The sequence below is a fragment of the Trachypithecus francoisi genome, unplaced genomic scaffold (genome assembly GCF_009764315.1).
Source record: "Trachypithecus francoisi isolate TF-2019V2 unplaced genomic scaffold, Tfra_2.0 Lachesis_group10, whole genome shotgun sequence".
Lineage (NCBI taxonomy): Eukaryota > Metazoa > Chordata > Mammalia > Primates > Cercopithecidae > Trachypithecus > Trachypithecus francoisi.
The window spans coordinates 53,132,224-53,156,504 of record NW_022681455.1 but is presented as its reverse complement, the minus strand read 5'-3'; the positions used below and the strand labels follow the sequence as shown (position 1 = coordinate 53,156,504).

The 24,281-nt window shown below is 42.9% G+C and overlaps 1 protein-coding gene and 1 pseudogene across 1 annotated transcript in view; both read left to right on the top strand.

Annotated features, from left to right (window-relative positions):
* GCM1 (glial cells missing transcription factor 1) overlaps nucleotides 1–24,281 on the top strand; it is a 57,667-nt gene that overhangs the window by 9,801 nt on the left and 23,585 nt on the right. The window lies entirely within an intron of this gene.
* On the top strand, nucleotides 19,071–19,170 carry LOC117088841 (annotated as a pseudogene).

Below are 24,281 nucleotides of genomic sequence, written 5' to 3'. Positions count from 1 at the left end.
ATTTTACTGCAAAAAAGAACAGAAATAGGGTCATACCTGATAGAAAACTGGGGCCCAAGAGGAATGATGAATAATGATGGGAGAGATAATAGCAGGTTTCTGTGCTAATAGGAATAACCTAGTAGAGAAAGGAAAATTGATGATGTGGGGGAAAAGGTGCAGATTTTCTGGAGTCATGTTTCCGTGGAAGTGAGAAGGGATTTTACCTAGGGCACGGGAAGGGTTGCCCTTAGGAGCCAGGACAGTTCACCTACCTTCACTAGCAGGAAGCCCAACCATACCGGCGTGGTCGTGGTAGGGCGCTGTGGAAGTTCCATCTATCTGCTTCGTTTTCTCAGTGAACTGGAAAGCAAGACCGTGAGCAGAGTGAGGTGTCGGAGCTCAGCTGAGTGAGTTGCAAGTGTGAAACAGTGTGAGAATGAACAGACGGGGAGATAACAGGGTAACGTTCATGGACATGGGTGTAAAGTGATGACCCAGGATTGTGGTACCTGCAAAGGTGTTGAGGCTGCATTCAAGAGAGTGATCTTAATGATTGACATAGAGTCAACTCACTCAAACAAATATTTGCTGAGTGCTTATCACAGTAGCAATGTATTATAATAAAAACTGCTTTTTAGGCTGAGTTGCTGCACGTCTGCGTGCTCCTGCACTGCCTCCCGATGGCCCTGACAGGAACTGCGGCTGAGGCACCACCCGGGACAGGGCTGCCATCTCCCGGCCAGTCCCTGCTACTGCAAATACAGCAGGCTCACAGGCGCTGCTGGACTTTCTCAGTGCCCTGGATTGGTGACTGGTAGAAAAGATGACCCAGCCAAAGGCTAGTCCTCTGGTAATCCCAGAGGCCATTACCTCTGCCTTTGCCTACCCTTCACTTTTCGATTCTTACTTCATTTTACTTATTTTTAAAATAAGCTTTTAATAGAAATGTCTTTATTTTATTTATTTTATTCTATTCTATTTTATTCTATTCTATTTTATTTTATTCGATTTTATTTATTTTATTTATTTTATATTTGACAGGGGACTTGCCATGTTACCTGGGCTGGACTTAAACTCTTGAGCTCAAGCTATCCTCCTGTTTCAGCTTCCCAAGTGACTTGGATTATGGGCACAGCTGCCATACCTGGTTCCCTTCTTATTCTCAGTTACAAGCAGGTTACCCCCTACTAAGGGGTGTTCCTTTCCTGAGAAAGTTCCCATCCCAACTCTAAATATCAAAAAACCCTCGAGAACCAATGAAATGAAACTGTCATTGAATTTCAAGCATCTGTGGAATATAAATGCAGGAAATAGTTTAGATGCAAGAGTCCATACTGCCCCCAATATCCTACCCCGTAGGTGGGGTACCACACTCAGGGTAATGAGTTTCGTGCCCTTCTGTCACAAATCCCATTAGATGTTAATTGAGAATCCATGATGCTCTAGGCTCTGGATAATGTACTCATTGCCCAGTGATTTGGTTTCGGAAACCTCAAATATTCCCCACTCTGCACACTTATTTCCTGTGTTGATTAAAATTTTTACAATTAGTCATTTTAGCATACAAGTATTGGAGCCTTTGAAAAATTAAGTAAATTGGCCGGGCGCGGTGGCTCACGCCTGTAATCCCAGCACCCTAGGAAGCCGAGGTGGGCAGATCACCTGACGTCAGGAGTTCGAGATCAGCCTAACATGGTAAAACCTTGTCTCTACTAAAAATACAAAAATTAGCCAGGCGTAGTGGGAGGCGCCTGTAATCCCAGCTACTCAGCAGGCTGAGACAGGAGAACTGCTTGAACTCAGGAGGCGGAGGTTGCAGTGTGCCGAGATCGTACCTTTGCACTCCAGCCTGGGAGACAGAGCAAGACTCCGTTTCAAAAAAGAAAGGAAGGAAGGAAGGGAGGGAGGGAGGGGAGAAGGAAGGAAGGAAGGAAGGAAGGAAGGAAGGAAGGAGAAAAGAAAAGAAAAATGAAGGACATTATCTTATAGGGCTAGACAATATATCAGGCTTTATTTTGCTAATATGTCAAATTAGTTACCTGACACTACAGTCCAAAAGAGACAGAGCTGCAAGTGGGCAAATATTTTTCATTTCTATCAAAGCAATACCTGTGTATAAATTCAAGTAGTGAAAAAGGCTTGTCATGAAAAACTGCAGATAGCTAACTGCCTTTTCTTTTCTTTTCTTTTCTGTTTTGTTTTGTTTTGTTTTTTTAGACGGAGTTTCACTCTTCTTGCCCTGGCTGGAGTACAATGACGTGATCTTGGCTCACTGCAATCTCTGCCTCCCGGGCTCAAGTGATTCTCCTGCCTCAGCCTCCCAAGTGGCTGGGATTACAGGCATGCACCACCACGCCCAGCTATTTTTTGTATTTTTAGTAGAGATGAGGTTTCACCATGTTGACCAGGCTGGTGTCGAACTCCTGACCTCAGGTGATCCTCCCGCCTCAGCCTCCCAAAGTGCTGGGATTACAGGCATGAGCCACCATGCCTGGCCAGCTAACTGCCTTTTCTTATCTCATAGCCCTGCACCCACGGAAATTATCCTTATCTCTTTTAGGAATTTCCCTAAGCATTTATCTCCATGTTTCTGAATAATATGCTTATATTGTGTTTCTCAATTTGTTAGTTTTAGACTTTACTGATTCATTCACCCCTCCCAAGGTAATTATATAAATATTTTTGTTAGTAGTTGGCATTTACACTACTTTGACAAATATTGTTCATTGCTAACATATGATTCTTTGTTTTTCTTGGAATTAATAATTGCCTCACTTTTTCATTTACCTCCTTTTCCATGTAGTCATAATTAATTTAATTTTGTGACTCTCTGACACACATTGAGCAATGATCTTCTTTCCTTCCTTCCTTCCTTCCTTCCTTCCTTCTCTCCTTTCTTTCTCTCTTTTTTTTGTGAAATAGAGTCTTACTCTGTTGCCCAGGCACAACGTTCTAGGCTCAGGTGATCCTCCCACCCCAGCCTCCCAAGTAGCTGGGACTATAGGCACGTACCACCATGCCCTACAACGTTTTGTATTTTTTTCTGTTTTTTTTGTTTGTTTGTTTGTGTGTTTTTTGTTTTTTGTTTTTTTAATGGAGTCTCACTCTGTTGCCCAGGCTGGAGTGCAGTGGTGCGATCTCAGCTCACTGCAACCTCCGCCTCCTGGGTTCAAGCAATTCTTCCTGCCTCAGCCTCCCGAGTAGCTGGGATTACAGGCATCTGCCACCACGCCTGGCTAACTTTTGTATTTTTTAGTAGAGATGAGGTTTTGCCATGTTGACCAGACTGGTCTTGAACTGACCTTGGGTGATCCACCCGCCTCGACCTCCCAAAGTGCTGGGATTACAGGCATGCACCACCACGCCCAGCTAATTTTTGTATTTTTAGTAGAGACAGGGTTTTACCATGTTGTCCAGGCTGGTCTCGAACCCCTGACCTCAGGTGATCCACCCACCTCAGCCTCCCAAAGTGTTGGGATTACAGCCAGGGGCCACTGCACCTAGCTACGTTTTGTATTTTTTATAGAAACAGGGTGTCACTATGTTGCACAGGCCGGTCTCAAACTCGTGGGGTCAAGCAATCCACCTGCCTCACTCTCCCACAGTGCTAAGATTACAGGCATGAGCCACCATGCCCAGCAATAATATTTTCTATATTCACAAAGCTTTGCTTTCCATTTTTTTCCTATATGTACTTCTGTACTGGTCAGAGTTCTCCAGGGAAACAGAACTGATGGAATGTGTGTTGTGGGAAGGTGGAGCAGTATGAGGGTGTGTGGGGGTGGTGGAGAGAGAGGGGAATTCAGTTTAAAGAATTGGCTTACATGATTGTGCAGGCTGGCAAGTCTAAAATCTGCAGGGTAGGCTGGCAGGCTGGAGACCCGGGGAAGAATGGCTGCTGCAGCTCCAGTCCAAAGGCAATCTAGAGGCAGAATTTTTGTTTCTTTGAGGGTCATCAGTCTCTGAAGGCTCTTAGGGCCTTCAACTGATTGAATGAGACCTCGTGATGGAGGGTAATCTGCTTTACTTAAAGTCTACTGATTTAAATGTTACTCTCATCTAAAAATACCTTCACAGCAACATCTAGACTGGTGTTTGACCAAATATCTAGTTATCATGGCCTAGCCAAGTTGACACATATAATTAACCATCATAGCTTTAAAAAAAATTAACCATCATGACCTCTCTCCCAGATTCTCTGTTCATGAATACGGCCTTCTGCATTCCTGCCCTTCTGGAACATCCCGAGCTTTTCTTCCTTGCTCTCTGGAATGCTTTTTTTCATTCACTTGCCCCCATTTTGATGGAACGTATCCTCCAGTAGCTTCCAGTGCACAGAAAGTGGATTTTCAAAGCCATAGTATGTTTCAAAATGTTTTTATTCTTCCCTCACATTTAACTGATGTGGGTCACTCCAGAATCGTGGCTTACTCTAGCAACTCTGGGTTGTACATGCTTTTGCCTTGGAATTTTGGAAGCAATACGCCATTTTCTTCCCGTTTTCTGAAGTTGATGCTTTTGAACAATTCAGTGAAATTTTGATTTCCCACCTTTTGCTTATACTTTCTTTTTCTCTCTGGGAGTTTAAGAATGTTTTCTCTTGATTCCCAGTGTCCTGAGCTTTCACAGTGATGTGTCCAGGGCAGGTCTTTTTTCACTTACTGTGTTGGGTACTCAGTCGAATTTTCATTCTGGAATCTCATGTCCATCAAGAAAATGTCTTGTATCACTTTATTAATTTCTTTTTTCCACTTTCAATGATTTCGTTTTCTGGCAGCTTTTAATTTTAGCTGAGTGGACTTTCTGCCCTGATCCTCTAAATTTGTTTCTGTTTTTCTTTCCTCTGACTTTCTTTCTTTCTTTTTTTTTTTGAGATGGAGTCTCACTCTGTCGCCCAGGCTGGAGTGCAGTGGCGTGATTTCAGCTCACTGCAATCTCCACCTCCCGGGTTCAAGCGATTCTCCTGCCTCAGTCTCCCAAGTAGCTGGGATTACAGGCGCCCACCACCATGCCCAGCTAATTTTTGTATTTTTAGTAGAAACGGGGTTTCGCCATGTTGGCCAGGCTGGTCTCAAGCTCCTGACCTTGTGATCCGCCCGCCTTGGCCTCCCAAAGTGCTGGGATTACAGGCGTGAGCCACCGCACCTGGCCCCCTTTGACTTTTTAGTTAACCTTTTGGTTGGTGGGTTTCTCTGATTTAATTTTCCTAGTTATTAAGAATTTTTATTTACACTGTTACATTTACAGTTTCCCAGAACCCTTTCTTGGTTTCTCCTGTTTGTGTTTTTTTCCTTGTTGTATCTCAGTTGCTCCATTCTCAAGGACCTTAATGGCATCATTGCTGCATCTTCTTGCACTATTTCTCTTTCCTCCAAGGCTTAGTTAGTTAGTTGGTTTTAAATCTTTCTCTTTTATGTTGGAGACTTTTCCCAAATGTGTAGTCATCCCTGACTGTCTGTTCCTATTTAAGACAGTGAGGTCGTTTTTTAATAAACAGATGTGAAGTTCTATGTGGGACTTACTGACGAGTTAGTGGGTTCTCTATTAGGGAATCAATCAGTGAGCCACCCTTTTCATGGCGGAGCCCTAAGCTCTTTGCCCCTGATCTTCCGAGGATGGGATGGGGGAAAGAACTGTGGTCCCCACAGTTTATCAGGAGACTTTTGTCATGCTGAATTCAGTCTGGCGCTCATCCCAACCTTCCCTTTTTTTGGGATGGCAGGGGGATGGAGTCTCGCTCTGTTGCCCAGACTGGAGTGCAGTGGCACGATCTTGGCTCACCGCAACCTCCGCCTCCCGGGTTCAAGTGATTCTCCTGCCTCAGCCTGCTGAATAGCTGGGATTGCAGGCACACGCCACCATCCCCAGTTAATTTTTTTTTTTAATTTTTAGTAAAGACAGGGTTTCACTAAATTGGCCAGGCTGGTCTCAAACTCCTGACCTCATGATCGGCCCACCTCGGCCTCCCAAAGTGATGGGATGACAGGCATAAAACAACGTGCCTGGCCTTCCCTGTTCTTTATGTCCCTAAATTCAGAACTTTTCCAAATCCAAAGCTTTGGTTATTCAGCTTCCCAAGAGAACAATCCTCAGATCTCCTACGGGTCTGGGAGGGACTGTTTGTTGTCTTATGAGTGGATACAGGAGAATGACCCAACTGCTCAGTGCTTTAGTTTCGTTGAAGTCTTTTCTTCATGGTAATTGGGAAATCCAGGTACTAAGTCTGTGAACCAGCTGGCTTTCTTCTCTTCCATATCCGCCTCTGCTTAGGTTGTAACATTCTCCCTTGTTAAGTTGATTCCTCTGGTGTCTACTTTGTCTTTCAAAAATTCATTGAAATCTTTCTTCCACTGTGATCCTGTAGCCTCTCTTGGCAAGGGATTAACACTATTTTTTTAGAAATTAGATTCAAGGGGCGCATGCGCAGGTTTATTACATATGCAGTTATATTGCATGATGCTGCAGTTTGGGCCTCTGCTGATCCCATCACCCAGGTAGTGAACACAGTACCTGATAGGTAGTTTTTCAGCCCTTTCTCCCTTCCCACCCTCCCCTCTTTTGGAGTCCTCAGTAACTATTGCAGTCTTTTTTTTTTTGAGATGGAGTCTCACTCTGTCACCCAGGTTGGAGTGCAGTGGTGTGACCTTGGCTCACTACAACCTCCGCCTCCCAGGTTCAAGTGATTTCCGGCTAATTTTTGTATTTTTAGTAGAGGCGGGATGTCACCATATTGGTCAGGCTGGTCTCGAACTGCTAACCTCAGGTTATCCACCTGCCTTGGCCTTCCAAAGTGCTGGGATTATAGGCGTGAGCCACTGCGCCAGCCTATTGCTGCCATCTTGGCGTCCATGTGTACTCAATGTTTAGCTCCCACTTATACATGAGAATATGCAGTATTTGGTTTCTGTTTCTGCATTAATTCATTTATAATAATGGCCTCCAGCTGCATCCATGTGGCTGCAAAGAATATAATTTCATTTTTTATGGCTGTGTAGTATTCTATAGTGTATATGTACCACTTTTTAAAAAATACAACTCACCATTGATGGTCACTTGGGTTGATGCCATGTCTTTGCTACTGTGAATAGTGCTGCCATAAACATATGAGCGCAGGTTCCTTTTTGGTAGAACAATTTATTTTTCTTTGGTTATATACCCAGTAATGAGGCTACTGAGTCAAATAGTAATTCTATTTTTAGTTCTTTGAGAAGTCTCCAAACTGCTTTCTACAAGGGCTAAACTAATTTACATTCCTCTCAACAGTATATAAACATTCCCTTTTCTCTGCAACCTTGCCAACATCTGTTATTTTCTGACTTTTTAATAATAGCCATTCTGACTGGTGTGAGATGGTATCTCATTGTGGGTTTTCTTTGTTGTTTTTTTTCTTTGTAGAGATTGGATTTCACTATGTTGACCAGGCTGGTCTCGAACTCCTGGCCTCAAGTGATCCACCCGCCTCGGCCTCCCAAAGTGCTGGGATTGCAGGCGTGATCCACCGTGCCTGGCCTCATTGTGGTTTTGATTTGTAACTCTCGATTAGTGAAAGATATCAAGCATTTTTTCATGTTTGTTGGCCACTTGTATGTCTTTTTTTCAGACAGAGTCTCGCTCTGTCACCCAGGCTGGAGTGATATCAGCTCACTGCAACCTCCACCTCCCAGGTTCAAGCAATTCTCCTGCCTCAGCCTCCCAAGTAACTGGGATTACAGGCATGTGCCACCACACCTGGCTAATTTTTGTATTTTTAGTAGAGATGGGGTTTCACCATGTTGACCAGGCTGGTCTTGAACTCCTAACCTCAAGTGATCCACCACTTCAGCCTCCCAAAGTGCTGAGGTTACAGGCATGAGCCACCATGCCCCGCCTGTATGTCTTCTTTTGAGAAGAGTCTGTTTATGTCCTTTGCCCACTCTTTAATGGGGTTATTTTGGTTTTCTCTTATTGGTTTGTTTAAGTTCCTAGATTCTGGATATTTGTCATTAGATGAATAGTTTGCAAATATTTTCTCCCATTCTGTAGGTTATCTGTTTGCTCTGTTAATTTTTTTTTCTGTGCAGAAGTTTAATTAGGTCCTAATTATCAATTTTGTTTTTATTGCATTTGCTTTTGAGAGTTTAGTCATAAATTCTTTGTCTAGGCCAATCTCCAGAAGAGTATTTCCTAGGTTTTATTCTAGGATTTTTATAGTTTGAGGTCTTGCCTTTAAGTCTTTAATCCATCTTGAGTTAATTTGTGTGTGTGGCGATAGGTAAGAGTCCAGTTTCATTCTTCTTCATATGGTTAGCCAGTTTTCCCAGCACCATTTATTAAATAGGGTATCCTTTCCCTCAGTGATTATTTTTGTTGACTTTGTCAAAGATCAATTGGTTGTGGGTGTGTGACTTTTTCTGTGTGTTCTCTATTCTGTTCCACTGGTTTGTGTGTCTATTTTTGTACCAGTGCCATGCAGTTTTGGTTATTATAGCCTTGTAGTATAGTTTGAAGTCAAGTAATGTGATGCCTCCAGCTTTGCTCTTTTTGCTTTGCATTGCTTTGACTATTCATGTCCTTTTTCAAGTTCCATATGAGTTTTAGAATTTCTTTTCTAATTCTGTGAAAAACTGTGGTTGAACTTGGTGGCAAACACCTGTAATCCCAGCACTTCGAGTGACTGGGGTGAAAGAACCACTTTATCCTAAGAGTACAAGACCAGCTGGGCAACATTTTGTAGAGACTTTGTCTCTACCAAAAAAAAATTGTTAGCCGGGTGCGATGGCTCACGCCTATAATCCCAGCACTTTGGGAGGCCAAGGCAGGCAGATCACAAGGTCAGGAGTTCGAGACCAGCCTGGCCAACATGGTGAAACCCCATTTCTACTAAAAATACCAAAATTAGCTGGGCTTAGTGGCAGATGCCTGTAATCCCAGCTACTCGGGAGGCTGAGACAGGAGAATTGCTTGAATCCAAGAGGCAGAGGTTGCAGTGAGCCAAGATCGTGCCATTGCACTCCAGCCTGGGCAACAAACCAAGACTCTGTCTCAGAAAAAAGAAAAATTGTTAAATTAGTTGGGTGTGGTGGCGTGCACCTTAGTCCTAGCTATTCAGGAGGCTGAGGAGAGAGGATTGCTTCAGCAAGGGAGGTTGAGGCTGCAGTGAGTTATGATCACGCTACTGCACTCCGGTCTGGGCAACAGAGCAAGTCTCTGTCTCAGAAAAACTTATGTTGGTAATGTGATTGGAATAATATTGAATCTGTAGATTGCTTTGGGCGATATGGACATTTTAACATTATTGATTCTTCCAATCCATGAACATGGAATGGTTTTTCCATTCCTTTGTGTTGTCTCTGATTTCTTTCAGCAATGTTTTGTAGTTCTCCTTGTAGAGATCTTTCACATCCTCGGTTGGATGCATTCTGAAGTGTTTATTTTATTGTGGCTATTGTAAATAGGATCGCTTTCTTGATTTGGTTCTCAGCTTGAATGTTATTGGTGTATAGAAATGCTGCTGACTTTTGTATGTTAATTTTGTATTCTGAGGCTTTACTACAGTTGTTTTTCATGTCTAGGAGTCTTTTGGTGGAGTCTTTAGGGGTGTCTGGGTATCAAATTATATAATCAGTGGAGAGAGAGAGTTTGACTTCCTCTTTTCCAATGTGGATTCTCTTTATTATTTTATCTTGCCTGACTGCTCTGGCTAGGACTTCAAGTACTGTGTTGAATAGGAATGGTGACAGTGGGCATCCTTATCTTGTTCCAGTTCTTAGGGGGAATGTCTCTAACTTTTGCCTGATCAGTGTGATGCCTAACACTATTTTACCCTGTTTTATAGTTACTCTAGCAGGGTTTTGGGAAGGAGGGGAAATAAATGTGTGTGAACAATCTGTCATTTTTAACCAGAATCTCTAAGTAGGCAAGTTTTCATGAGGAAACAGAGGGCGAGGCTTTATCTGGGAAGAGGGCTCAGATGGTGCATCGCAGGGCTGGGCATACTGGGCAGCTTGAAAGTACAGAGCCCCGGGGTAGAGCTGAGAAAGGTGCGTTCCAAGGATCTGCAGAGAGGAAACCCAAGAAGGCTGGAGCACTCAAGGAGCACTCATAGTTTTGCTCTAAGTAATCCTGCTTGAACCAATCACCATACCTATAATGAATTTAACACCTACCTTTTCTAAACTAAGCACAAGAATCAAAGAGCAATCAAAGTTCTTCCTATCTAACCTATATAACCCCTCCTTTCCTTGTCACTTTTTGTTGGTTTTCTCTCATTTTGCAGGGTCTTTCACAGAAGTTGAGGTCATTTTATTATTTTCTAAATATATGTTAATAGGTCTGATCTCACATAGACATACCTTCATATTCAAAAATAAGTATTTGCTCTCAGGGAGACTGTCACATAAAATTGTATGATCACTGTGTGCAGGGGCTCACGTCTGTAATTCCAGCACTTTGGGAGGCCAAGGTGGGTGAATCACTTGAGGTCGGGAGTTCAACACCATCCTGACCAACAATGATGAAACCCCATCTCTACTGAAAATACAGAAATTAGCTGGGCGTGGTGGCACATGCCTGTAATCCCAGCTACTCAGGAGGCTGAGAATCGCTTGAACCCGGGAGGCAGTGCTTGCAGTACGCCAAGATCACACCACTACACTCCAGCGTGGGTGACAGAGTGAGACTCTGTCACACACACACAGAATTTCATGATCAGAAGGATCTTAAGACGTTGTCTAGCTTATGTTTCTGTGTCTTAAGATGAAATGATACTTAGGAAGTGACTTTACATGCTCATTCACAACTGCTGAGAAACAGAGGGACAGAGCTGGGAATGGCATTACAAACCTCTGTTGGCGTCCCTGCTCTCACATTGCCTGGAAATGAGCTAATGGCTGAGATCCTCAGCTTCTTTGTCCACAAGATTGCACAAATACTTGCCCTGCCCATTTTGTCAGGTTGTCGTAAAATCAAATGTGGTAATTTAGATGAAGATATTTCTTAATTGTATGCTATGCTGGTGTATTTATAGATAAGTTAATGGTGTTTTCCAGGAACTTTGCAAGGTGTAATATGGAATGTGCAGTTAAAAGTTGTACAGTCTCTGACCTTATGAAACTTACAGTTTAGTAACATCCCTTTAGAGAAAAACAACAGACAAAAATCTGGCTTCATTTTTTTTTAACACTGGAATTTCCTTTTCAAACTTGAAATAACTCAGTGCATACTTCTCTGATTCATGCCTACTACCATTAACTCTATTTTGTTTTTTTCTTTACCTGTGTACAGCACATTATATTTGTACTAGACTGTACTTCCTTTACCTGTGTACAGCACATTATATTAGTACTAGATTGTACTTGCAACAGTTTTCAGGAGTTGCTCTAATCTGCAAATGAAGGCTTTAAAAAAATTAAATGCAGTAGAAACAACCCAAATGTTCATCCATGGGTAACTGGATAAACTAAATGTGGTATATACATACAACAGGATATTATTCACCCTTAATAAGGAAGAAAATTCTGATACATGCTACAAGCATGGATGGACCTCAAGGGCATTATGTTAAGTGAAATAAGCCACTCCCAAAAACACAAATACTATGTGATTCCAATTATATGAGGTACCTACAGACATAAAGTAGAATGATGGTTGTCAGGTGCTGGGAGGAAAGGGGGGTTATTTAATGGACAGAATCTCAGTTTTACAAATGAAAAGAGTTCTGGAGGTAAACAGTGTTGATAGTTGCACAGTAATGTCAATGTGCTCATTATCGAACTTAAAAATGTTTAACATAGTAAGTTTTATGTGATTTTTATTTTGCCACTTAAAAAAAAATGAAGTACTGATACATGCTACAACACGGGTGAGCTTTAAATACATTCTGCTCAGTGAAATAAGCCAGATGCAAAAGATCACATGTTATATAATCCACTTATACGAGATACCTAGAATAGGCAAATTCATAGAGACAGAAAGTAGAATAGTGGTTCCCAGGGGCTGGGGACTAGGGGGAAGTGGGAGATTGAGAGTTATTACTAATGGGTACAGAGTTTCAGTTTGGGTTGATAAAAAAGTTCTGGAGATGGATGGTGGTGATGGTTGTACATCAATTTGAGTGTAATTACCGCCACTGAACTGCCACTTAAAAACGTTTCAAAGAGTAAATTTTATGTTGTGTATATTTTACCATAATAAAAAGTGAAGAAAAAGCTTAGAAATAAAATCAAGTGGCTGGACGCGGTGGCTCATGCCTGTAATCTCAACACTTTGGGAGGCCGAGGTGGGTGGATCATCTGAGGTCGGGAGTTTGAGACCAGCCTGGCCAACATGGCGAAACCCCGTCTCTACTAAAAATACAAAAATTAGCTGGGTATGGTGTCATGCGCCTGTAATCCCAGCTACTCATGAGGCTGAGGCAGGAGAATTGCTTCAACCCAGGAGACGGAGGTTGCAGTGAGCCAAGATTGCACCAATGTACTCATCTGGGCAACAGGACGAGACTCCAAAAAAAAAAAAGAGAGAAAGAAAAAGAAAGAAAATGAAGGGTGCATGACATCTGCTACACAACAGTAGACACTCATTACCGAACTTAAAACTCGTGGGATGTGTTGAATTGCATTGGATTCCTACATACCTGCTTTTCAAGTGATTTCAAGGCTGAAATTATTCTCAAGCCTGAGTTTTCTGGACAAAATTTGAAGGAGTTAAAGAAAACGTGACTAAAAGTGCTTTCAGTAAATCCTAAATTCCAAATTTTACATTAGAGAAAACGGCAAAATTATGGGGACTACACTTTCAAAAGGAGAGTCCATCTCAGTTGAATTATATTCCTAACCTTCTAAATGACTGGGATTTTTGGTAAATGACAGCCCTTCCACTACGAGGGATCTTGGGCAATCATCCGATCCAGCCCATGCCTTCAGGCTGGTAAGAGATCATCAGCTCATTTTTCAGATTAAGCAATCCTAGTGCCCAGAGAGGTAAAGCCACCTGTCTCAAGTCACACAGCAAGTGGGGGATTGGCATCCAGACTTCAGGACTCCTGCCTCCCAAGACTTGTGCTTTTTTTCTGTTGTCATGCTGTTTAATGTAACTTCTTTGGATCTCTATTTTTCTACCACATTCTAGAGTTAAAATATTAGCCATTCTAATCATTGTGTAAAAATTCCTTGAGTGTCCCAGGCAGTTGCTTATCTAGGTAAAGGTGAGTGATCAAAAAGCTTTTACAGGGGAGATGTCGTAGTTATCTGGAATCCAGTCCTAGATTCGGAGTATAAACACAGAAATCTGAGCATGTGATCTGGATGAACTGGTTAATCTTTCTAAATCTCAGGTTCTTCATCTGTTTCAAAACATGCCCAACTAAAATATTTTTGGGAGAGTTGAATGAAATTTATGAATGTATTTTGTAGAGCATAAAGCAATGGTGTGGTCCAGGGAGTCTTAGGGCTCCCCAGACCCTTGCGGGAGGTTTCCGAGATCAAAACCTTTTTTTTTTTTTTTTTTTTTTTTGAGATGGAATCTCGCTCTGTCACCCAGGCTGGAGTGCGATGGCGCAATCTCAGCTCATGGCAACCTCCACCTCCCAGGTTCAAGCGATTCTCCTGCCTCAGCCTCCCAAGTAGCTGAGGTTACAGGCGCACACCACCACGCCTGGCTAATTTTTTGTATTTTCAGTAGAGTCGGGGTTTCACCATGTTGGCCAGGCTGGTCTTGAACTCCTGACCTCAAGTGATCCAGCCTTCTTGGCCTCCTAAAGTGCTGGGATTACAGGCATGAGCCACCATGCCTGTATTTTTTTTTTTTTTTTTTGGAGACAGGGTCTCTTGCTGTCACCCCAGCTGGAGTACAGTGGTGTGATCACAGCTCACTGCAGCCTTGACTTCCCCAGGCTCAAGTGATTCTCCCACCTCAGCCTCCTAAGTGGCTGGGACTACAGGTGTGTACCACCAGACTCGGCTAACTTTTGTATATTTTGCAGAGACAGGGTCTTGTCATGATGCCTAGGCTGGTGTCGAATTCCTGGGCTCAAGCAATCCTGCTTGGGCCTTCAAGTGCTGAGATTACAGGTATAAGTCACTGCACCTGGCCCCAAGATCAAAACTACTTTTATGATAATATTAAGATGTTATTTGCCTTTCTTTTTATTTTATTATTATTATTTTTTGAGACAGAGTCTCACTGTGTTGCCTAACCTGGTGTGCAGTAGCATGATCATGGCTCATTGCAGCCTCAACCTCCTAGGCTCATGTGATCCTCCCACCTCAGCCTCCCAAGTAGCTGGTACCACAGGCATGTGCCACCACGCCCAGGTAATTTTTTGTAGCTTTTGTAGAGACAGGGCCTTGCTATGTTGCCCAGTCTGGTCTCAACTGCTGGACTCAAGTGATCCTCCTGCCTCAGCCTCCCAAAGTGCTGGGATTATAGGTGTGAGCCATCGCACCTGGCCTAGTTGCCTTCCTTCACAAGTATGCAACAGAGTTTCCAGAAGCTATGGGACATGTGATATTTGTAACAGATTGAATGCAGAAGGAGATGGAAGATATCCAACTGTCTTCTAATAGGTCAGACATTCAAGATATTTTGCAAATATGTTAAACATTGTTACTCTTCTCATTAATTCTTTTGGAGATAAAATATTTTCCAGAAAAATGTTATCTATGTTAAAATGTAATGTGTTATTACTATTGTTTTAGATTAATTAATAATCTAAAAACTGTTGCTTAAAATTTTTTTCTTTTTTTTTTTTGAGACGGAGTCTTGCTCTATCACCCAGGCTGGAGTGCAGTGGCACGATCTCAGCTCACTGCAACCTCTGCCTCCTGGGTTCAAGCAATTCTCTGCCTCAGCCTCCCAAGTAGCTGGGATTACAGGCACACACCACCACACCTGGCTAATTTTTGTATTTTTAGTAGAGACAGGGTTTTACCATGTCAGTCAGGCTGGTCTTGAACTCCTTTCCTCTGGTGATCCACCCGTCTCTGCCTCCCAAAGTGCTGGGATTATAGGCGCGAGCCACTGCGCCCAGCCTAAACATTTTTTCAATTCTAATTTCTGTTATGATACATATTGTCAGGTATAACCACATAAGCGAAGTGCTTCAAGGCTCTCAAAGCCTTTTAAGAGTGTAAACTGATCTTAAGACCAAAAAAATTAAACACTGCTGCTATAAGGTACCATATAAATAGTACATATTTTTACTTCATACCGTTGATTTTTTTAAAAATATCACATTATTAAAAAGAGTGCATGCTTCTTACAGAAAATTTAGAAAATTATAGAGAAATATAAAAAAGGAAATAAACATTATCTGTAATCTCATCATGCAAATAACAAGATACTTTTGTTTTTCTTTTAGATGGAGTCTTACTCTGTCGCCCAGGCTGGAGTGCAGTGGCGTAATCTCGGTTCACTGCAACCTCCGCCTCCTGGGTTCAAGCAATTCTCTTGCCTCAGCCTCCCAAGTAGCTGGGATTACAGGTGCATGCCACCACGCCCAGCTAATTTTTGTATTTTTAGTAGAGACAGGGTTTTGCCATGTTGGCCAGGCTGGGCTCGAACTCCTGATCTCAAGTGATCTGCCCACCTTGGCCTCCCAAAGTGCTGAGATTATAGGCATGAGCCACCATGCCCGGCCAAGATGCCATTTTTAAAGCATTTTTCTTAATATTCTTTAATTGTAAACACCTAACCTGTAATTTAACCAGGCTTCAGAGTTTAAATTGGGGTAGGAGTTTTAGACTGTATTTTGCTGGCTCTAGGATCCACCGTCAGGACCTCATCTCTGTTCCAGGTATTTTAAATGTTGTCTTCAGTGGATATCTCCTATGTGCTCATAAATGAGTCTTCTCAGTTACACGTGTCATCCACCCTTTTATTCTTCTACTGTTGTAGCCCTCTTTGGTGATATTGGTTGCTAAGGTCTCAATGGCCTGCCAAAGGAGATACCTCGGTTGCCCTTGGTGATGCCATCTCCTATGGGCTGTGCTGGGCACCTCCACTGATGATCGGTAGGAGCTTGGACTGTGGGAATGGTGGGGTGCTATGTCTGTTGGAATCAGTCCTGGGTGTCCCAAAGCCTTGCTGTGGTCAGGGCCTCCCTCCCATTGATAGAAATTTTGTCATATAGGTATTGATAGTGTGTAGTTTCGCTGAAAACATCTCTTTTTCCTTGTCTTCCTCCCTTTGATTCTTGTGTCTTTCTAGTCTGGAGATAGGAGCCTATGGAAGGCAGGAGATGGGGCAGTTTGCACTCAGAACACTGAATATCATCAGAAACAGCCCTCTTCTTTGATGATCAAGACTTAATATTTTGGTACTTAGAGCTTGGCACAGTGGCTCACACCTGTAATCCTGGCACTTTGGGCAGCCGACATGTGTGGATCACTTGAGGTCAGGAGTTTGAAACCAGCCTGGCCAACATGGTGAAACCTTGTCTCTACTAAAAATACAAAAAAATTAGCTGGACGTGGTGGCGGGTGCCTGTGATCCCAACTACTTGGGAGGCTGAGGCAGGAGAATTGCTTGAACCCAGGAGGTAGAGGTTGCAGTGAGCCAAGATCTCACCACTGCACTCCAGCCTGGGCAACAGAGTGAGATTCTATCTCAAAAAATTATATATATTAGTACTTAGTACTTGATAGCACCAGTTCTCAAACTTTTTCTTTTTTGGTCTCAGGACCAGTTTGTACTATTAAAAATTCATGAGGACCTCAAAAAGCTTTTACTTATATGGCTATCTCTATGTTTAGCATGTTAGAAATAAGAACAAAAATTTTGAAGTATTAATTTATCTCAAGTAACAGTAACAACCCATTATATATATGTATATATGTATATATATGTATATTGTTTTTGTTTTGTTTTGTTTTTTGAGATGGAGTTTCGCTCTTATTGCCCAGGCTGGAGTGCAATGGCATGATCTCGGCTCACTGCAAACTCTGCCCCCTGAGCTCAAGTGATTCTCCTGCCTCAACTTCCCGAGTAGCTGGTATTACAGGCACGTGCCACCATGCTCGGTTAATTTTGTATTTTTATTTGTTTTTTTTTTTTTTTTTTTTTTTTTGAGACAGAGTCTCGCTCTGTCGCCCAGGCTGGAGTGCAGTGGCCGGATCTCAGCTCACTGCAAGCTCCGCCTCCCGGGTTTATGCCATTCTCCTGCCTCAGCCTCCCGAGTAGCTGGGACTACAGGCGCCCGCCGCTTCGCCCGGCTATTTTGTATTTTTTAGTAGAGACGGGGTTTCACCATGTTAGCCAGGATGGTCTTGATCTCCTGACCTCGTGATCCGCCCGTCTCGGCCTCCCAAAGTGCTGGGATTACAGGCTTGAGCCACCGCGCCCGGCCAATTTTGTATTTTTAGTAGAGATGGGGTTTCTCCATGTTGGTCAGGCTGGTCTTGAACTGCCAACCTCAGGTGATCCACCCACCTTGGATTCCCAAAGTGCTGGGATTACAGGAGTGAGACACTGTGCCTGGCTCAACTCATTATATTTTAGCATAAATAATATTTGTATGAAAAATAGCCAGGAATGGGTAGCTTACTGCCTCATGGAAATGGCAGGATCATATTCCAGCTTTGTTTGGTCATGGTTTTTAAGTTTTAAAAAGTTGGTGTTGATTTCCCAGTTTGTAAAAGTATTTAAGAAGTGGAATCAATTCTGATTTTAGCTGCATTTTTATTAACTTATAGGACACCCCATTTTTTGCCTTTTAGCACAAAACAAAAGGACAGCAAAGTATTTACAGGAAATTAGAAATCTACCACTATGAGTTTGGGAGCTTGTTTTTTATGTTTTCCTTTTTTGGGGTTGACTCTTGGGTTCATGGTTCATGATTTTGATGTTGCATATACGTATGTTAGTCATAGTTTCTATTGGTAAAACAGTTCTTAAGTCTTATAATTACATATTTTAAAGTTTCACAATATTTTCCAAAGAGGACCATGACATCCAGGAACATTCCCACAATCATCTAGGGATTTTCACAGTCAGCCAGGCTTGTCTCGTCTGCCCAGAGATTTAGAAAGAGAACACTTCTTGTTTCTCAGAACAGTTACAGCTCAGAATCCAATTTAAGATGATACAATTGGGTCTTGAGCACTGAAGTAAATTATATAGAACTTGTGGAAACTCCACATGAGAGCCACGAATGGCTTCCAAATTGAGAAACCCTAAAGGAAAAATCCAAAGTTCAGTTTTACACAACACAGAAAAGTGATCTCTGAGTGGTACCTTGATTACCTGCTTTAGCAACTGTGTGTGCTGGGTAGGTGTAAACTGAGGCCTACAATGACTATTCCTTGTGTCCTGCACATTGATTCCAGTGAGACACTACAAGAGTTTTCCAATTTTAAGCAGTGTCAGATAAGTCACTTTTGATGCCCACTTCACTTTCATTGAAGTATCAATGAAAAGGAGAGTGGTTTACTTTGAAATCTGGGTGAGATGCAGGCTTACCTAGATTAGGAGGTTGGGAAGTGTGTTAGCAGATCTCTCATAGGGTTAAGTTGAAGATACCCAATTCCAAGGAATGAAAGCATAAAAGATATTTGTTGGGTCACATAACTGGAAGAGAGAGGATTGGAGCTGGCCTCGGGCTTGGCTGTGTTCAGTGCTCCCTCCTTCCTTCCTTTTTCCATCACTCATCTCTTGTTGTCTCCATTCTCTCAGATTCTGCCATGTGCAGCAGAGATGACCATCACAAGACTGAGGTCAGGCTTACAATTTGGCATCTGAGATGAAAGAGCAATTCCTCCACCTCTAATTTGGAAGATTCCAGGGAAAGACTGAATAGGTCAGGCTCTATGTCAGAAGGGACGGAACGTTCTAATGGACAGCCTTGGGGGAAAGGCAATTTCCTAAAAAATGGTGAGGTAAGGAGGCAGGGGAATGTTGACACCAGAAGGGATCAGAATGTTAGATAGACATACTCTCCCACGAAGGAAATGACTTTTAACATCATTCTTCTCCAGTTCATATTTTTCCTTTGACTTATGTCAGTTTGCTGATGCCAAAAGTTTGGTTACACCACCTTGTAAACATCAAGCTACTTTACCTCTCTGTGCCTCAGTTTCCTTATGCTATTTTGATACTTATATAGCTTAATAATACCAGTACTCCCTTCAACACATATGCTAATTGGAATGATAGAGAAGATTAGCATGGCTTCTGTACAAGGATGGCATGCAAGTCAGTGAAACATTCCATGTATTTCTTAATATATTCAGTAGCAGACTATGCTGACTATGGTTAATAACAAGGTATTGTATGTTGCAAAATAGCTAGAAGAGAGGACTTGAAATACTCCCCAACACGTGAAACAGTAAATACTCAAGGTGAGGGACACCCCAAATACTCTGACTTGATCATTACACATACTATGCGTGTAGCCAAAATATCATATGTACCAACAAATATGTACAACAACTACAAATTTATAGTACATTTCATGAAGAGGTTGTGAGAACTTAATGTTTGGAAAGATGCTGGATACACAATAAGGGATAAATAAAAGTCCACAGTAGAACAGCTGGGCACAGTGGCTCACGCTTGTAATCTCAGCACTTTGGGAGGCTGAGGTGGGTGGATCACTTGAGGTCAGGAGTTCGAGACCAGCTTGGACAACATGGCGAAGCCCCGTCTCTATTAAACATACAAAAATTAGCTGGGCATGGTGGCATACGCCTGTAGCCCCAGCTACTCAGGAGGCTGAGGCACAAGAATCGCTTGAACCGGGGAAGTGGAGGTTGCAGTGAGCCGAGATTGCACCACTGCACTCCAGCCTGAGCGACAGAGCAAGACTCTGTCTCAAAAAAAAAAAAAAAAAAAAAAAGTCCACAGTAGAAGAACTGGGCAAATGGATGAAACTAGATAGGGTAGATACCAGAAGGATAGAACTGTAGGTGTAGAAGTTCATCCATTAGGTAGAACAAGGTATCTCGTAGTCTATGAATTGGAAACCACAGGCAATAGTCTAGGCAAACTTGTCAGCCCTGAGAGTCTGGCATGGTCACCCCAAACCAAAGGCAGCACAATAATACTCCTTCCCTGGTTCCCAAACATGTAGAAATATGAAGGTGTGGGTTATGGTTGATATTGTGACTGGGATGTGGCTGGCATCTTGCGTCTAGGAATTCTGTGCATGGGACAGTCTGACCCAAATAATTATCCTGCTTAAAATGCCTAAAGCACCACTATTGATGAAAAACAACAACAACAACAAAAAAAAACCAGAATGATCTCAATAGGCAGGCCTCAGAGTATCAGGGAATGCAAGAGTAGAGATACTGAGAAATCCAATCATTAGTGGTTGAGGTCAGTTCCCAAGTAATAGGGCCTCTAGCCACCTGGCTTAAGGCAGGATTCCTGTCTCTAGGGGAGGAGGCACAGGGTGGAAAGAGTGATGTAGAACTCAGATTTTATAGGAGTGGAGACAAAGACTCCAGATGCTGAACACGTAGGGCTCTTCATGCAGTACCGTGGTCAACAGGCATATCTCTGAGTTCTACCCCAGCTCTGCTACTGCTTACATTTCTGTGTGATATCATTTGTCTGAGTCTTGATCTCCTTCTCCACAAAAGAGGTATAAGAAGAATAGTACCTATTTGATAGGGATGCTGTATGGATCAAGGGTGATAATATAGACAGGTGCTTAAGCGTGGCGCCTGATTCATTCTAAGTGTGCAATCAAGGGAAGCTACTAAGATTATTATTATTAATAACAATGACAGTGATCCAATTAGGGAATGTGGCTAGGCAAGGTGGCTCATGCCTATAATCTCAGCACTTTGGGAGGCTGAGGCAGTGGATCATTGGATCCCAGGAGTTCGAGCCCAGCCTGGGCAATACAGTGAGACCCTGTCTCTACAAAAAGTTTTTAAAATTAGCTGGGCGTGGTAGCATGTGCCTGTGGTCCCAGCTACTTGGGAGGCTGAGGTGGGAGGATAGGTTGAGCCTGGGAGGAGGAGGCTGCAGTGAGCTGAGATTGCGCCACTGCACACCAGTCTGGATGACAGAGCAAGACTCTGTGTCAAACAATAAAACAAAACAAAAACAATTAGGAGAATTTGGGTAATAAGTTGGGACCTTGGCCTTAAGAAAGCAAAAATACCCTTACTAGACTGGGACATCATGTTCACAGCTCTATCAGAGTGTGGAGCCAGAGCTTCTCAGCGCCCTCCTGTGTCCAAGCAGGGTTGGTGCTTGGAACAAGGATGGCTGTGATGCTGCAGCTGGAAACCCAGTAGGTCTTTCTATGAGAAGAGGGAAAGTGGAATATCCCAACTTGGCCGTGAAGGAACTAGCAGCCTCGCTGAGGAGCCAGAACCAACACTCATCAACAATGTAAAGCATAGCCCGATGTGGTGGCGGGCACTTGGAGTCCCAGATGCTTGGGAGGCTGAGAGGAGAGAATGACTTGAACCCAGGAGTTTGAGTCTACCCTGGGCCACACAGGGAAATCCTATCTCCAAAAAAAGCAAAACAAAACCAATCAACCGAACAAATAAAACAACTAAAAGCAATAGCATGTAAAATAGGATTGCAAATAAAAATAATATCTTTTTGTTCTATATGGGAACAAAAAGATATGGGAAAACAAAAGTCTGAAAGGACATGCCCAATATGTTAACAGTGGAACCCTATGGGAGATGAAAATATGAGTTTTTTAAAATTTTATTTTGTAAATTTTTATTTTGTAACTTAAAAACACTGTTAGTTCCAAGTGATACAAGACAGCATATAATTCAGAGTTAAGAATTCAACATGGCCGGGCACCGTGGCTCATACCTGTAGTTCCAGTACTTGGGAGGCCAAGGCAGGCGATTTCTTGAGCCTAGGAGTTCAAGACCAGCCTAGTCAACATGGTGAAACCCCATCTCTACAAAAAATACAAAAATTAGCAGGATAGCGGGACGTGGTTGTGTGCACCTGTAGTACCAGCTACTTGGGAGACTGAGGTGGGAGGATCGCTTGAGCCCAGGAAAGCAAGACCATAGTGAGCCATAATCACACCACTGTACTCCAGCCTGGGTGGCAGAGTGAGATCCCGTCTCAAAGAAGAAACAAAAGAGTTCTACAGCATCACAGAAATAAGAAATCATGTGTTCTAGAATAGTGTGGGAAGCTCTCATAAGGAGCTCTCATAAGGATTTATTGCCTGTTGACACTAAATCCACTCTTTCCTCTGCTTTGTGATTCTGGTGCTAGACCCTGTAGACATCCTCTTTCACCAGCTGGCATAATTTTAGGTTTTGTCCTCATACAATGTATCTGAGGGATGGAGAAATGTCCTCCTGACCAACAAAGGGATTACAGAAAGGAGACCAAGACTGGCCAGATAAAGTACAATAAGATCAAGCAGGGTTGGCCAGGCGTGGTGGCTCACGCCTGTAATCCCAGCACTTTGGGAGGCCGAGGCGGGTGGATCACCTGAGGTTGGGAGTTCAAGACCAGCCTGACCAACATGGAGAAACCCTATCTCTACTAAAAATACAAAATTAGCCGAACTTGGTGGTGCATGCCTATAATCCCAGCTACTCGGGAGGCTGAGGCAGGAGAATCACCTGAACTCGGGAGGCAGAGGTTGTGGTAAGCCAAGATAGCACAATTGCACTCCAGCCTAGGCAACAAGATCGAAAATCCGTTTAAAAAAAAAAAAAAATGAAGCAGGGTCTTAAACTTCAGGCAGGAAAGGAATTTGTTCATGAACTGAAAGATGAATGGGAACTCTATTAGGGGCCGCTGAATGAAACTATGAGGCTTTCCAAGCCTTTTGCCTTCTGGTCTTCTCATCTCTGCCTCCTAATCCTCATCCTTGAGAGTCTGGACCTTCCTGACAGGTACTGATCCCTCATCATGTTGTTCAAGATATTGTCACTCCCCTAAACACCCTCTTCCAGTCCTTCGTGCCTTAATAAATATGTATTTGTCCTTCAAAAGGCTCATCGAGCATCATTTTGGTGGGTTTCTCTGGTTCTCCTCCCTCCAGCTTAATAGCCTTCTCATTTATATTACTTCTATTCTATACATCAATTTTAAATGGCCTTATTTAGTAGCTTTGTTCATCTTTTCTAGTAGAATGAACTTCTTAATGGCTTTCATTCTCTCTTGTGTTGCCAAGGCCTAACAGACTACCTAGAGCAAAACAGATGAACTGAACTGATTTAGGCTGTACTGCGGATGTCTCTGAAAGGAATAGCACTGAGGATATCTCTAGAAGAAAGAATTGGTTTTTTGTTTGTTTGTTTGTTTGTTTGAGATGGAGCCTTACTCTGTCATCCAGGCTGGAGTGCAGTGACACGATCTCAGCTCACTGCAACCTCCGCTTCCTGGGTACAAGCAGTTCTCTGCCTCAGTCTCCCAGGTAGCTGGGATTACAGGCGTGTGCCACCACACCCGGCGAATTTTTGTATTTCTAGTAGAGACGGGGTTTCACCATCTTGGCCAGGCTGGTATTGAACTCCTAATCTCATGATCCGCCGACATCAGTCTCCCAAAGTGCTAGGACTACAGGCGTGAGTCACCACACCCGGCCAAGAATTGTGTATTTTTAGGGGATCAGAACACTCAGAATTAGTGGGACATTATTGCTAGGGTTAAGATAGCATTTCAGTATTTCTGGTAGAGAGGATGTTGGCTGTCCACTGTCTATTCCAGTAAATTTCCTCACCATAATATCTCTCTCTCTGTCTGTCTGTCTTCTCTCTCTTGCACACACGAGACAGAACTATTACCTGCCGGGTAAACAGTGGGAGAATTAGGACCTACTGTGAATCATCTGCCTGGGGCCCAACCTGTAACATCACAAGAAGAAAAACATCTGTGCTTCCTCATGAGGTTCTTTCCAATGTCCATTTTAGTTCGAATGTCCTCCTAACATAAAGGGAGGGGGAAGTTCAGAGATACATCATAGAATATTCATCACATTGCTGGCATTCTGAGAAGAATCAGGCTGGTTAAGTGACTCCCAGGCTGCTCTTACCTATCCAGAGCCTAGAGCATCTAGATTTTGATTGGACCATCGCCAGAACTCATTAGCATAGTGTACCCTGACCTGGAGTAGGGAACAGCGTCTGCTCAGAAAATGACCAGAGCCTGCTGGGACTTGAACCAGCAGTAAGATTTTCACGACACAGTTCTGTCTGCTTCTCCGTAAGAAGTTAGAAGGTAAGGAAGCCAGAAATCCCATAGAGAGGCAAATGTAAGGGATGCGGTAACGACCACTCCATTCCTACAGGGTTTCATTTGTTCTAGTTCATTTTTCTGTAGAAATGATGAAAATTGAATATAGTTTGCGCAAGTTGCTTTTAAAAAAGTAGTCTTGA